The sequence below is a fragment of the Podarcis cretensis genome (genome assembly GCF_951804945.1).
Source record: "Podarcis cretensis genome assembly, chromosome: 5".
NCBI classification, from domain to species: Eukaryota; Metazoa; Chordata; class Lepidosauria; order Squamata; family Lacertidae; genus Podarcis; species Podarcis cretensis.
The window spans coordinates 50,539,616-50,555,567 of record NC_137174.1 but is presented as its reverse complement, the minus strand read 5'-3'; the positions used below and the strand labels follow the sequence as shown (position 1 = coordinate 50,555,567).

The 15,952-nt window shown below is 40.4% G+C and overlaps 1 protein-coding gene and 1 long non-coding RNA gene across 4 annotated transcripts in view; one reads left to right on the top strand and one right to left on the bottom strand.

Moving 5' to 3' along the window:
* The window catches only part of LOC307216483, a 48,267-nt gene extending 37,669 nt beyond the window's left edge, over positions 1 to 10,598 (bottom strand). The window contains exon 1 of the long non-coding RNA XR_013839118.1: positions 10,551 to 10,598. This is a non-coding gene — a long non-coding RNA (uncharacterized lncRNA). The remainder of the gene's footprint in view (positions 1 to 10,550) is intronic.
* Positions 1 to 15,952, top strand: part of ATRNL1 (attractin like 1) — a 512,979-nt gene that overhangs the window by 456,934 nt on the left and 40,093 nt on the right. The window lies entirely within an intron of this gene.

The window sequence follows — 15,952 nt, the reverse complement described above, 5'->3', positions numbered from 1 at the left end:
TTTAGGGACTTCTTTGAAAAACTGGCTGAACTCCAGAACCATGTCATTTTTGTGCAAACTTTTGAAGTAAACTGTTTGCGGTGCAGGGTGAAAAGGTGGCTTCTGATTTTGGTAATGAGCAATTTACATCACATAAGTCAAAATGCTGATATATTGTATGCTTCCAGGATGTGCAGCTTCAGGCTATGCAGAATAGTGATGATACACAGGAGTCCCCTATATTTTACAGATACTGTGTGCTTGATTGTTAACTGAAAGACCCAGAAAGTATTTTATGCAGCTACCAAACAGATGCTAAAACTGCAGCCAGTGAAGACTATTAATTGTTGACATGTTCTGATGTTTTGCATGTCATATAACCTAAAAAATGGCCACATTCAGATGTCACATATGGTTTAGCAAGATATGAACAACCCCTGAGCTCTCCCCTCCCTTTCTTCTGCATAGCTGGGAGAAGGAGTTCAGAAACTTTTATTTCCATTATTAAAGCTTCAAATGAAATCTAGACTGATAAACTGTTGGTGGTGGTGGCATCTGTCGGTCTCAAGAGACAATGGAGTGCACTCCAGGGGGTGAAGTCAAACTGTTGCATTGGCAGCACTGAAGTAACCTCCCAGGGCACAAGTCTGGGAAGTGAGTTTGGAAGTTGTGAACTGCCAAGACAACAAGATGTCCCGCTTGACCTTACTGATGTGATCCAAAGGAAAGCAGAGCAATAGTTCTGGCACCAGCTTGGCTGCAGGAGTTGCCAAAAGGAGGAGTACAAGGCACCATCCAGCCTTCTTAGGGGCTTCACTCCAGATTTGTGTAGTTTACTTCTTAGCCTTTTCTTCTCCCAGAGGTATTCCACAAGGCAGCAGAGGTATAGAATCAAAGTTTCCTTCTCCTAGATGAGCTACCTTCTCAGGTTGATGAGCTCCATCTGCCCCACTTCCCTCTACAGAACATGCAGTAACCACCACATTGACCATTCGACCCACTATTAATCTCATCCACTCAATCCACCAGAGCTTGTCTTCAAATGTAAGGTAAATCCCTAATTCACCGAGGGTTTGAGACCCATCTGCTACTGTCACCTGATTTAGTCAGCTAGTTGAAGCTGTCCCTGGGGTGTGCCCTATCGCATACTGACAGCTTCTAGGAGTCATAGGTGAAAGCTGAGTGCATGGTGGGGACCAAAGGAAGACAAATTACCCCAGAAGGATCAAGAAGTGCTCTCCCCCAGAGGTACTACATTAAATATGGTGTATTCAAAACAAGTCGCCTTCAAACAATAGTTTCTGAAGCTGGCTGGTTAAACCAACTGTGGTTATTATTAACCACATCTGTTTCTTGAGAGAGACAAGAGCAGAGTAGCAAACAAAACCTTTTTCTTGCCCCAAGAGAAGAATTTGACCTCAGCTCTTGATTTTTTTTAATACTTTTACCTGTTGTATAATGCATGGATATGCAACCTGGGGCTCTCCAAGTGTTGTTAGACACCAATTTCCATCTTCCTAAGCCAGCGGAGCCTATGGTCAGAGGTGATTTGTAGTCCAACAACTACTGTTGTTGAGGGTCGTTGTTTCGAAATCCCTTGTATAATAGAAAAACTTATTTACATCTCTTAACATCAGCTACTTGTTTTGTCTTGTTCTGTAACAACGCTATATGAGTTGTTATATGCAGAAAGTACACATTATGATTAAAAGGACTCTCTTGACCTAGCTGTACAACTATTCTGTTCTGTGGAACAGACGGATTGATATAATATCACTTACAGTACAATGGTATACATATCTGATTCAGAATTAAATATTTGTGTTTGACGGGGCTCACTCCCAGTAAGCAGGTACCTAATGGCAATTTAGGCTTTGATTTAAGATTGGAATTGGAGCAAACAGCTGTAGCTCTACAATCGGGACCAGCAGAATATAGCTGACTTTCCATGGTAAACATTAGGTTGTGCGGGGGGAGCAGAAATGACTGCACTCCCTGCAATTTGTGTTATGCCATGCCCACCACAAGCCATTTTTGTGACTTTCACCCACAGCACTCTCTCAAAATTCAAAATGTGTCCCTGGTCCTCAAAGGGGTGCTAGCAGGTTTCTAAGGCTCCATGGAGAAATCTTCCCCAGCCTGAGTTCCTTTTAAACTGGAGAATTGGTGCTGAACCAGGAACTACTGTGTGCAGCTCAAAGATTGTAATCTACTATTGAGAAATGGCCCTCCCCATATACTTCAGAGCCTTTTAAGAAAATTTCTAATGCATGAGCAATTTGAGATTCAGGAAAATGTTGTCGGAAGGATGTCAAGGCTTTATATATTATTAGTGTTTCTGAAAGCATGATGGGGACAGTTCTGGCTTAAAAGTAGCACTTAAAACTTTGCAGCTGTCCAATTTCAAGAATCTTTTCATCTCACACCTTTCAGTGCTGGAAGAAGAAATGGTTTCATATGTGACTGCAGAGATATTATTACTATAATATGTGCTGTAGTTGTCAAGTCAGAAATTAAAATGGAAACAGAACAGGAAGCTAACCTCCCTCATCGTTGTATGTTATAAAGACATCAGCTATAGAGACCAGATGTTTCAAACTTAGGCACCTCATAAATGATATGTAAATCTAGAGTTCATATATTCAAACAAAAAATCACAGTTCTCAGGGATGTTGAACATTTCATTTATCTGGCCAGATAGTTGGGGGGAGCTAGAAAAATGGCTAGTCAGGATGTTTCATTGCATCATTGTGTCTGGTATTCAATACAATTGAGGTATCACTTTAATATAGAAGTGCCTTCATGATACTATAAGAATGATAACTTCTCTGGGACTTCCTGCTGAAGATTGTTGAAATGCACTAACTTAAGATAATTAATTACCAGACTGGAAAGTATTAATTAGTTCATCATTAGTGAATGAATATGTGGATTTTAAAAATCACCTTATAAGCAGTGAAATCCTTTATAAAAGGGTGCTCAGTGCTGATGAATGCCTTTGTGTTTAACACCATCTATTTACAGCCCAAGGTTCAAACAGTCTATTTAAAATTATCCCACCCCCCACCCCAGTATACTTGGATTAATTGGCTGGGTTGTAATATAATAATTGGACAAAGGGGGTTCTCTGCTACAAAGAGAGGAGGGGCTCAGTATTCCCTGGTTCTGTTGTTTCCCTTTGTCTCTAACTAGGAAGTGTGAAGTATAGCTTGCCATCCCAGCCCATTAAGCTACAGGCAGAGCAATGACACAAGGCTGGACAAGTTTGTTGCAAATATGTGGAGAAGAAACAATGCAAATAGGCCAGACGGGGTGGATAGAATAATGCATCAATGTAGCAGGCACAGAGAGAGGGGGCTAGACTAGAACTAAGAAAGAAGGAACATGTCAGGGTCTAGCAGGAACAGTTAGTGGGACTCTGCTATAGGGCTCCATCAAATTATGTACTGTTGATTTATAGCAGGGGTGGGAAGAAGATGGATAGAAATTTTCTGATAGATCCTACTACTACCACCACCACCACCCGGGGGGGGGGGGAGGAATCAGGAGAAAAAACAGGAGTAGGGTGAAAGGAGTGAAAGGACTTGTGAACTTGGTTCTGGTACTGCTCACAAATTCCTTGGCTGCACATGCGCTCTGAGGCACACCCTTCCTTAAATCTTAGCATATGTCTGCCTGCTTGAGCCACAGTTTTGCCCCTAACTCTCGTTGATGGACCACAGGATGCCAATAAAAAGCAAAAGACAGAGTATACTCCACAGGGCTGATATGTCGATCTCTGATTTACAGTATGATTATTTCACATTTTTTTGTCCTTTTCATCCTAATTTGTCTCTCACACTATCTCATAAGTCTTCAGATTTTAAAAAAACCATCACTCTAAACAAGAAAGAGATGAACTCTCACAGTTAGAGTAATAGAAGTATACAGCGTAAAAAAGAAAAGCATAGCAACCTTCAGTTCTTCAAAGTGCCACAGGGTTCTGTCTTGGGCCCGGTCTTATTCAACATCTTTATCAACGACTTGGATGATGGACTCAAGGGCATCCTGATCAAATTTGCAGATGACACCAAACTGGGAGGGGTGGCTAACACCCCAGAGGACAGGATCACACTTCAAAATGACCTTGACAGATTAGAGAACTGGGCCAAAACAAACAAGATGAATTTTAACAGGGAGAAATGTAAAGTATTGCACTTGGGCAAAAAAATGAGAGGCACAAATACAAGATGGGTGACACCTGGCTTGAGAGCAGTACATGTGAAAAGGATCTAGGAGTCTTGGTTGACCACAAACTTGACATGAGCCAACAGTGTGACGCGGCAGCTAAAAAAGCCAATGCAATTCTGGGCTGCATCAATAGGAGTATAGCATCTAGATCAAGGGAAGTAATAGTGCCACTGTATTCTGCTCTGGTCAGACCTCACCTGGAGTACTGTGTCCAGTTCTGGGCACCACAGTTCAAGGAGGACACTGACAAACTGGAACGTGTCCAGAGGAGGGCAACCAAAATGGTCAAAGGCCTGGAAACGATGCCTTATGAGGAACGGCTAAGGGAGCTGGGCATGTTTAGCCTGGAGAAGAGGAGGTTAAGGGGTGATATGTTAGCCATGTTCAAATATATAAAAGGATGTCACATAGAGGAGGGAGAAAGGTTGTTTTCTGCTGCTCCAGAGAAGCGGACACGGAGCAATGGATCCAAACTACAAGAAAGAAGATTCCACCTAAACATTAGGAAGAACTTCCTGACAGTAAGAGCTGTTCAACAGTGGAATTTGCTGCCAAGGAGTGTGGTGGAGTCTCCTTCTTTGGAGGTCTTTACGCAGAGGCTTGACAACCATATGTCAGGAGTGCTCTGATGGTGTTTCCTGCTTGGCAGGGGGTTGGACTCAATGGCCCTTGTGGTCTCTTCCAACTCTATGATTCTATGAAATATTCACCACTTGTATACTATAGATGGCAGCCAACGCCTCACCAGAGGCAGTTTTAGGGTGGAATGGCCAGTGTGCCATGCTGCAGGGAGTGCCACAACAATGCTGTAGAACAGAGTGTGAGAGGCGGGTGTGTGTGTGAATTTTAGCATCACACAGGGCACCACTGAAATCTGAGAGCCCAAAGTCTCCACTGTTTCCACCCAGTTCCTACCAACATCTTTTCACTCAGTTCATTCCCTTTCCCTCAAACACCAAAAATCTTAATGTGGGCATAGTGAATGATCTGTGTTTCATGAAATGAAAGTGCTGATTAATAATAACTCTAGTAACTTCATTGGAGTTATGCCAGCAACTTTTGTTCCCCTGTTTCCCACCTCTCGTATGTACTTTGTGGGATTTTCAGAAATATGACCAGTCATTGTGCAAGTTCTAGGCATTGTCATTATTTATTATGCTACATTAATTTGGAGGCAAGTATGAGAAAGTTCAAAACATCTCTGTTAGTTAAACATAGATTGTGCTTTTGGCTTGTCCACATCAACATATATCCTTCACATATTTAAGTGATATATATCACGAAATAATTAATTTTTATGATTGATAAATGCATCCTTGGTAACTCAGTTTTGCATAGAATATAATTATCAGGGCTATAAAATTGACCACTGAGATTTTGTATCTCTAATGGAATATATCAAGCTTGATTGATGGGAATCCAGTTATCTTGCCAAGCTAACCACTTCTCAAAGCCCCAGAAGCCTTGTACTAGGAACAATATAAATATGTCAGATTCAAGCACAACTGCAGTGCCTAAACAATAGATTTATTGTGATTCAAGTAAGCAGGTTGGCTTTGCAAGTTTTATACTTTCCTTGTCCAGTTCAGACACCACTTTGGCATATCCAAACTCCAGAAAATGGTTCACAGACATGCTGGAAAGGATAACATTTATAGTAAAAGCTTGACAGATAAAAAAGTTGCTATTAGTGAAAAAGGCTATAGAACATGTCAATCACACATACTATGAACACACCCTGTGGGAGCTGGAGTGCATTAACAAGACCAGTCGCCCAATCTGCCCAAGACTTCCTGGTTGCATGTGCAGATCATGTGGTTGACCGAGCGAGGCTGGATAAATTAATCTCTACAGATCACAATGATCCTACCTCTGCCTAGCCTTGGAACACACACCGATGATGCCCCAAGAAACTGGGTGGACAAAGCTGAGTGAAATCTGCTTCTCCAATTTACTCAGCCAGCACTTGGTGATTCAGGACAGGTAAACCTCCTTATCCAGGATTGAGTCCTGGATACGTAGGTGTTTCATTATGGATCAACCTGGCATTAACAGCAGAACCACAAGGTTTCATGGCAAGTTGATAGGGCAACTCAGGTAATCTCAGCTGGGGGTAGGACTGCAAAGGGCAGCAACTTTCACATGCCTTGGCCCCTCACTTCCCTTTTAAGTAGCTGCTAACTCAGTCCCACTAAAACCAGTTCAGCTATCCCAGTCAAACTCACTGAAATGCAGTTCATCCTTCGTCATGCATTACGTGCAACAAAGTTTGATAGTTTCCTCACAACTTCCTAGAGCATCCAAGAAATGTGTTTATGCACTACCATTCTTGCAATCAACTGCATAAAGGATTTCTTCAGCCATTTCAAACAGTCTGCCTTTGCACAGAAAGCCAAAAGTATATTTCCACCTCTTGTGCTATTTGTGTTTCTGGTAGCTGAATCGGATTTTGTGGGCTGGCTGCAGGCTCATTTGCTAAACCATGATTTTCCAAGGTGTCACTTTTTAAAAAATCTGGAATGTTAACTGTCATGCAAGACACTTTTGGGTGAGTGGATGAAAGCTTCTTATATATCATTTTTTGTTCCCACCCCCAACACACAAACAATACTCAAATGCACAGATGTATGCAAACATCTGCCTAGATTGGACAGGCATCAATATACTGCTGTTTCCATAGTTTTTCCATTCAATATATTATGCCAAAAGACTTACCTTTCTCTTTGCATTTTTTAAAATAGCTCTTTATAATTTTTCAAGCAACCAAATGATCCATTCAGAATTCCAGAGTTAAATTGTCTGGGTCCAGTAGCATTGGTGTACTATTATGTGATTCAAAAACCATGCCTTGCTCAATGCTTTCTCCTTTTGGACAGGTATGTTAATAACAAGCTTTGATGACTGGATATAGATTTCCCCTCTTTTTGGGTATGTGTGTTACATTTATACATTGTTTCCTTATGTTTCTTTCACTGCATTTTACGACTCTTCTGTAATTTTATTGATATTTTTTCTTTGTTTGACAATATAGTTTTCAATATTACAGTTGTCTTGTTTAGAAAGATTCATTATTTCTTTTTCCACATAACGTTATGTGAACCTGTTTTGGACTATTATTCTTGTATTTTGAGTTAAATTAAATTGAAATTTTTCCCTCCCTTTTCACTACTTTTGCGTTGTATATTCCTGCCTTTTAGTTAAAGGTAATGTGAGCATGCTCTTACATTTTTTGAGAGTAAATAGTGAATTCTATTAACTTTATAAATCCCTTCCAGTTCCATTTCTTCAACTTAAGCACTGCTGTCAAGAGATATTTTCTCTCACACAGGGATTTCTTCTTTATCATTTACATTCATATCTTTCACTTCTCCTTGCTTAAGTTCTTCCTATTTCAAACTGTTACTAATGGGCTATGCTAATTTGCTCGTGATAACTTCCATTGCCTTATTTTCTTCCTTTTTATTTTGCTGAGATACACATTTCCCCCTCTTTATCCCTTTTCTTATTTTCCTTCTATACCCTTTCTTGGCTTGCATGCTCTTTCATCCTGTCTCAAGGACTATTTGTCTATCTTATATCAATCTGCCTCCACCCGTCTCAAAAATTGCTGTGGTTCAATCTGTAGCTGTCCTTTCTCTCACAAAGTTATGAATGATTAGCTGCAGTTTTTCAAATTTATACACTTGTCAAAGCAACTGTCACTTTTCCAGCGTAAACCCCTAGGTTGCAATTGCTTGCATTCCAAATCCTCCAATGGTGTATGTGTGTGCATCCTAACAACTTTTCCTTTCTTTGTTGTATGTTTCAAGGGGTCTTTCGTCCCCACCCTGTTATTTCTCTAAATTAGGAGTAGCCAACATGGTGCCTTCAAGCTACTGAACTACAGATCCCACCACTCCAGCCATTGATGTCCTGACTGGATTTAATGGGAATTGTAGTCCGACAACATCTGGAGGGCAGCACATTGGCTCAACCCTCCCTAGGCCAATTTTGGCACCCAGAAACCCATAAATAGCCATTATACTAATTTTGGGAGCAATGTGCTATGAATGTTTGGCTTTCTGTTTTATTGCATAAATTCTGATTGCAATTTATCAAGGAAAGTCTTAAATATTCCTGAAATACTAATATTAAAATAATAAGACAATGTAGTTGAGCTAAAAATGAAAATGTGAAAGAATAGACCTAACCAGATAAATAACGCCATTCATAACAACAGAATAGTTGAGCAAAGTATAGCTTTAGAACAGGCCTGAAGGTCACTGCACACAAGGAGGGTCCCATCTACCATTCCCATTCTAGAAATTCCACACACATTAGTTCCAAATAGCTAAAATGTTATATTTTGACATTATTTGCTGTTGACTTTCATGTAGGCAATTATTCCCCAGCACCGTCTTGTGCTTTAATTAGCATTTTGATATTTGTAAGCAAACCATTCTGATATTTAAAAGCAAACAAGCTATTTTGATATTTATATGCAACTAGTTCTGTAGGATGGAAAAATTCTTAGGCAATACTTGCACCTCAGTAGTTGCTTCAGAAAAACTACAGAGTCAACAGAGTTTTGAAAACAGCTTGTCTTTGAATCCAGCAGCTTTCTTATGGAGCTAATATCACTATTAGCTCTACTATTATTACTGTTAATTAAGTCCTGTTGGTTTTGGTATTCCCTTATCACTGGTAATCATGGAAAAACTCTTAGCATATACAGTTTGTTATCTCTGCTATTAAATGATTTAGTATGTGGGCACCATTCCTTGCTGGAATTCAGTGCCCTTCAAATGCATACAGGAACTAAATTGACATACTACAGGGGCATATTGTATTCATTGAATTGGCAGTCTGGATACTCACCAAACCAGTAGTAGATGAGTGTTTGATGAGCAAGTTAAGAATACCTTCTACCAATAACATACTAATGGTATTGGACCCACAATGCATTCTGAGAAATAAGTTATAAATTTTCATCTCATAAATGATGGGAGTCTTAATATGTGTGGTGTATTGAGGTAGGAGAGAGAGAAAGGTCAAGACAAATGGCAATTTTAGGACTTTTCTGGGACATGGAAGGCATTCTTATTTAACCTCCCTCAACCTTCACACTATAGTTATTAAAACCAAATCAATGATTGCACAGAGATATCTTAATAGAAGCCCTCTGTATTCCAGACAAAATGAGTTTAATAGCATCCAATTAAGATAGTTTTCCTAAGGATGTATTCGCAAAACATGTTAAAGACAAAGTACTGTCATAACAGCAAGAAGCCAGGAGTTAATTGCTGAATACATGAAGCCAGCAAGCCTCCAAAGAGAATGCAAGCTATTACAGGAAAATAAAAACAAAATGCCAGAGCTAGTTTTAAGGATGTAATTGAGAAAATCACTGTCTGAAAAACAAGCTAATAACAGCCACAGTTTCTGCAACACTGGCTAGATTGGCTGATATTTAGGTTATAGGAGAATGAAGACATTGTGTTGTTGTTTTTACAAAAGCAGATGATAAGCCCAGAGAGTTTGAAGTGGTGAGAAGATAAGACATGGAGGAGACAGAAGACTTCACCCTAAATAGACCTTGATTATAAAAAATGCAGTTGAAAGCCATAGCCAATTCTGAAGCATTTCAGTAACAAATCATATTTTTCCTCCATAATGCTCTCAGTTCATTCACAAAGCGATAAAGACCCTGATTATCCAAACTTGGATGAATTTAAAGTGAAACTTGACTATTTTTGCCTCCTAAATAAAAATGGTGAGAAATAAGCTAGCAATCTTGTCAGCACCCTAAATCTGTCATTTATAATAAATTTGTCTGAAATACTGAAAATGATTCATGGATATATGATGTATTTGTAGGAAACTAAGCTGGGGAATGCTATGGTTAAAGTCCCACATGCACACAGACACACACTGTCATAATTACAGAGAATCTAGAATGTTATTTATGCCTTGACTGTAGTAATTCACTCAAGACAAATGGATTCTTACAGCTCTCTAACTGAAGTAAACAAGACTTGTACTGGCAGAGCAGTTTCAAGACTGAAGCCATGAAGTGCATATATTTGCTTCTAAAACCTCTTGAGCACTTTTATGGGATGCTAAATGACTTAGCTCTCACTCAGGACTAAAGCGCAGTCTCTGTTCCAGCATGCTCGCCTTACAGTTAGAGGAAGAGCCATCTCCTTGTGTAATGTACTATAATTGATCTTCTTCAGTGTTTTAAGCAGAGCTGAGCTGAAACAGATTAACTTTGTAGGTCTCTTGGCAGTCAATAAAAAAAAAGAGGGCTTGCTTTCAATGTTTGGGGAGGGCTGTGAACAGAGGAGTATTTCCCATCTTACCCATAGTAATTCAAGTGCAGGATGCTGGGGGAGTGTCTCCATTGTCTGCGGTGTGTGTGTGTGTGTGTGTGTGTGTGTGTGTGTGTGTGTGTGTTGGCAGCCGCCTAGCAGGATGTAGCAAAGTAGTCACAATAGCAGCTACATTTGTCTTCCTACAGCTTTGTCTGGGGAGGTGGGTAACCACCCTGGTGACAGTGGCTCCCACTGTTGTTGTTTAGTCGTTTAGTCGTGTCCGACTCTTCGTGACCCCATGGACCAGAGCACGCCAGGCACTTCTGTCCTCCACTGCCTCCCACAGTTTGGTCAAACTCATGCTAGTAGCTTCGAGAACACCATCCAACCATCTCGTCCTCTGTCGTCCCCTTCTCCTTGTGCCCTCCATCTTTCCCAACATCATATTCTCCTTTCTTGCACACTTGATATGCATCCAGGGCAAGCATGGTCTCATTCTTTCTCCCCGCCATCCTTACTTGCAGAGTGATGGTAAGGTGATGTGAAAATATTGTCCTCCCTCTAACCTGGCAACATTTGCCCTCAGTGACATTGTCACAGTGCCACTTCTGAATTGCTATTTGACATTGTGAAATCATCACATTCACAATGCCAGATCTCACACAACTGGCTGTAATAAGTCTGCATGGGAGAAGCCCCCCTGGTGGTGGTGGTAGAGAAGGCATTAATGGAGCTGCCTGGAGCAGCAAGTCAACAGCAGAGTAGCAGACATTCGGGGATGGAAAAGGAATGTTTTTGAGATGTCCCCATCCCACCCCACAAACCCCTTTCTTGCACTAATAATGTCCACCTGAGAACATTTATTTTGGCTCTCATTACGACTGCCACACATTTTGTGTAATTTTCACTTAAATTTCTTTGTGCTTCATTCAGATATTGAGGACATGGAAATAAAGTATCCATATAGGAATGGCTGTGAAGCAAACCTCAAGTCATTTATAATTTAGGAATATTATATTAAAGCTGTGTGGGAATAAAAAAGAGGATAAAATCATCTGTAACACAGCTTTGTGCACCATGTTATTTGTTACATATACAGGTGCCTGCCTAGCCTAGGTACAAAGGTGTGAGTTGAGGGGGAAAGAAAATAATTCTTTTTTATTGTTTATTGTTGATGAATTTTTGGATCAATATCACAAAGTCCAAGATACTCTGATTGGTTTTTGTTAAAAGAACTGCAGGCAAATCCATTATCCTTTCTCTAGACAAATGATTCCCATCAAATATCCTCATCTTTTTGCCTACAATGAAGAAAGTGCAGATTAGTCGTCATATGAGAAAATGATGAAAAAGAAGTGTGAATAACAGATTGTGTCTGGGACTTTGAAGAGAATCCTAATGCAGTTTGTTAGAACTGCAATATCCAGAAGAAGACAAAAGGAAGCTGGCTGAGACAATAGTTTTATATTTGTGTGAGTGTTCCCAGCTGTTCCCAGGTGTGCACTCAGGCAAGTAAATGTGTCATGTGAGAAGAAAGATCACAGTTATTGAATGCCTGGGGATGACTCGGTAGCGGCTGCGTGATTTTCATCTGAGTGGCCCTTGGAGAGGCATGTTGTAATTGATGCATTCGGTGTTTCTCATGGTGATGGGGCAGGTGCTGCAAGAAATGCCACACCTTGCAAAGGATATTACAGAGCTGTTGGGGGGGGGAGAGATAACTGAGATATATATATAATGCCTGATGTGGAGAAACCAGAGGGGGAAAGTTTTCTCCCTCATAAAATTTTTTGACCTCTGGCTCCATCCTATGAAACTGATTGGCAGGAGATTCATGTCTCCTGCCTTTCAGGAGGTCCCAGCTTCCTACATCACAAGATGATTTGTTTCTTCTACATGGTGCATCTTGTCCTTTGAGTTCCTCTGCTGAGCTTGAGATACACACATACAGTACTGGAAGTGCCTAAAGCTCAGCACAGAAACAAAGGAGGGCTAATCGGAGACAATGAGAGACAAATTGAAATGAAAGCCAAAGAAACCATCCTGAATGGGAGCTAATGCAGAGATACTTTAAAGGTAATGGAAAAACAAAGCACACCAGGATTGCCAGAGCTCAGGCATATCATGGATGCAATATACATGCCTCACAATTTATCATTTTTGTTAGGATAGTGACCTCACATGAATACAATCAGATTTTTAAATAAATTCTGGCTGTACATCATCTCACTCCCAATTGCCCTTTGACATTTTTCTGTTAAGTTGGAAAGCTAGACTAGTATGAACTGAGGTAAAAATGCTCTCTCACCAGTTTTTATACATTCTTATTTGCAATGCTCAGTTTTTGCCCATATGTTCTCCTACACCTTTCTCTCTTCATGGCGTTAATGGGCACTTCAGCTGATGATACATCTTGTTATGAAATGCCAGTTCACATAGTAATATTCTGTGTGTTGACAAACCTTCTGATCTTCCAAGTCCAAGGTAGAAGACCAACAAAGGAAACAAAGTTTGCTCTGCTCTTTACATGCTGTGAACACCCTTTACTTCTGCACTAACCATTGTCTATATGAGGTTCACATTGCCACCTCCTCTCGCTGGCAGAAATTAGCCTTCATGCTGCTAGGTTCTTTTTCTAAGTGCCCTGTTGCAGGGTATTTTGCTTACTATGCTTCAAGTTACTTAGTTTCCTACAGGGAAAGTAGAAGCTGGAAGCAGCAGGAAGTGCAAAGAGGGAGTTTGCAGGTAGGGTAACATATTTTGGATGGGACGCGGGTGGCGCTGTGGGTTAAACCACAGCCTAGGACTTACCAATCAGAAGGTCGGCAGTTCGAATCCCCGCGACGGGGTGAGCTCCCGTTGCTCAGTCCCTGCTCCTGCCAACCTAGCAGTTTGAAAGCACGTCAAAGTGCACGTAGATAAATAGGTACTGCTCCGGCGGGAAGGTAAAGGGCGTTTCCATATTCTCCTCTGGTTTGCCAGAAACCGCTTAGTCATTCTGGCCACATGACCCAGAAGCTGTATGCTGGCTCCCTCGGCCAATAAAGCAAGATGAGCGCTGCAACCCCAGAGTCGGCCACGACTGGACCTAATGGTCAGGGGTCCCTTTACCTTTACCATATTTTGGAGGGAGTGCTTCATTTCAGCCTTGAATTTAATTCCATTTCCAGCTGATTGCAAAAGAGCAACACAAAAAGGGCTGTTCTCTGGAAGCAACCTTGAGATGGGGATGCAAAGAGTGCTAGCTGTTTCTGGCATGCATAATTCGAAGCACAGCTGGTGCATAGAGTTTGAGACACCTAGATATGTTAATGGAGGAGCAGTGTTATTGAGCTCTTTTTCATATATATATATATATATATATATATATATATATATATATGGAAGCCATTTGAAATATGCCTTTGGCAAAACCCTGTCAGGATTTGCTTCCTTCTTAGAGGTTGGTTGTTTTTGCCATATCCTTTATTCTACATTTAGACAAATATCCTCAAGTTTTTGCCCACAATAGTTACTAAAATCTATTTTCAAACTTTTATTCATTTATTACTGATGCCCAATACTATGTCAGCCTAGGTTTTAGCAGCAGCTTATGAATGGAAGAAGAAAATTAAAAGGTAATCATTTAGAGGGGTGGAGGTGGGAAATCAGCAGTCATAAAACATTTTAAAAACCACTCAAAAACAAATCGACCACAGTCTTTTAAAACCTGCTCAAACTCAGTGATTGAATACTTTTACATATTTTAAAAACGAGCTGAACTCTTATGGCGCATGGCTTCCAATAATCAGCCCTCATAGGATACAATTGCCAATGGTTGTGAATGCTACTCAGAATCCAAGAGAATCACTGCCCTTTATCAAAGCAGGAAGTTATCAAAGGCAGTGAGGTGGGCAGTAAACCAGCAGAATCCATCATCTGTCCTGATTACCCAGTGTCAGAAGCAAACATTCCTGACCCCCATTCAACTCGACAGAGAGCCCAAAAAGATGGAATCTCTACAGCCTCAAGTCTGCTCTAATGCTGTACTGACCGAGTCCCCAGTGGACATATCTGGGTGAGACCAACTCTGCCTTGCTCACTTCATCCACATTTCAGAGAAATACAGACCAGAGGGATCTCCTCATTCACAATCAGACCATGGTTGTGGGAGGTGGTATTCAAAGCCAATCTGGCATTCAACAGACACAAGGGCTGGCTGACAGGATAACCACAATACCCAAAGTTGGAGCAGGGGCTGGTGCACTAACTATGCTATGTGCCCCTTTCCCAGCCTGCCTCACCCCCACACCATACCCAGCTTTATCCAGAACCACCGTGATTGGGGTCCCCCCTGCTCCTCTCTTCCCAGGCATATCTTACCTCTAATAATTAAAACAAAAACCCAAACTATAAAACAGATGTTAAAAAGCAATTTAAAGAATTTAAAACAATTAGGGCAGGGCCATCCCCAAATAAACTTTTTGATGAGAACAGAGATGTAAACGCTTCTTTTTGTAGCAATTATATGTAAGGCAAAAGACTTTTGTTATATCACTTCCTAGTATAACATTCTACACAGGTCTTTGTATTTAGTCCCATTGATCATGAAAGCTGCTGATGAGCAGGATGGGGTCAACAGATTCTAGCCTATTGCATTGAGTTGGACATGGTCCATCAGTGTCTCTGATCCTCTTTAATAAGTTGGTTCTATGCAAGGGCACTATCAAATTGCAAAATAAATCAATTGTTCAAAAATGTTATACAGAGGAAAGAACTTTTACCATTATAAGTTAGCAAAGAGAGTAAGCAGTGCATAACACCCTGGGATATACAACAGGTATTTTGCTTTTGAGGATTAAATGGTAGAATGCATTCGCTAAAGGGAGTTTGTAAATTATTCAGATAATCTGTACCTGTGGGATAAATGCTGTTCTTTAAAACTAGGATACAGCTATATAATCAGATAACTTAGGTTCATCAATACTGAGCTAAGAAATTCTGTAATTTCCCACCCCCTGCATTTATTAAAAATCTGGAGTTTTATTCAAATACTATCTCCTTGACGTTATGCTTCAGTGAAGTATTTGGTTATCTCTGATTTTTCCACTGATCAAGAAGAAAGAAAAAGAGAGAAAGGCCTAGTGATATGTGAAGAAATTGCAATAAAAGACACAGTATCATGCATCTTCTTACCATAAATAATTAATTTTTCATGATGGTGGATGGTTTCCTAATAATGAAAATTCTCATTAAGTTTTCCCATTTTCAAATTTTATATAAAAGCTTGCATTAAATCATAAATCCCCCCTGCTCTGTCAGTTCAAGTGAACAATCTGCAAACCTTGTCAAGCATAAGCATGCACATTGTTAGGCCCTGCATTTTTGTATTTGGATTAACAGATCTGGATATTTAGATGGTTCAATACTTTTAGCACTTTAGTTTCTGTGCAGGGTGGAATTTTGATCAT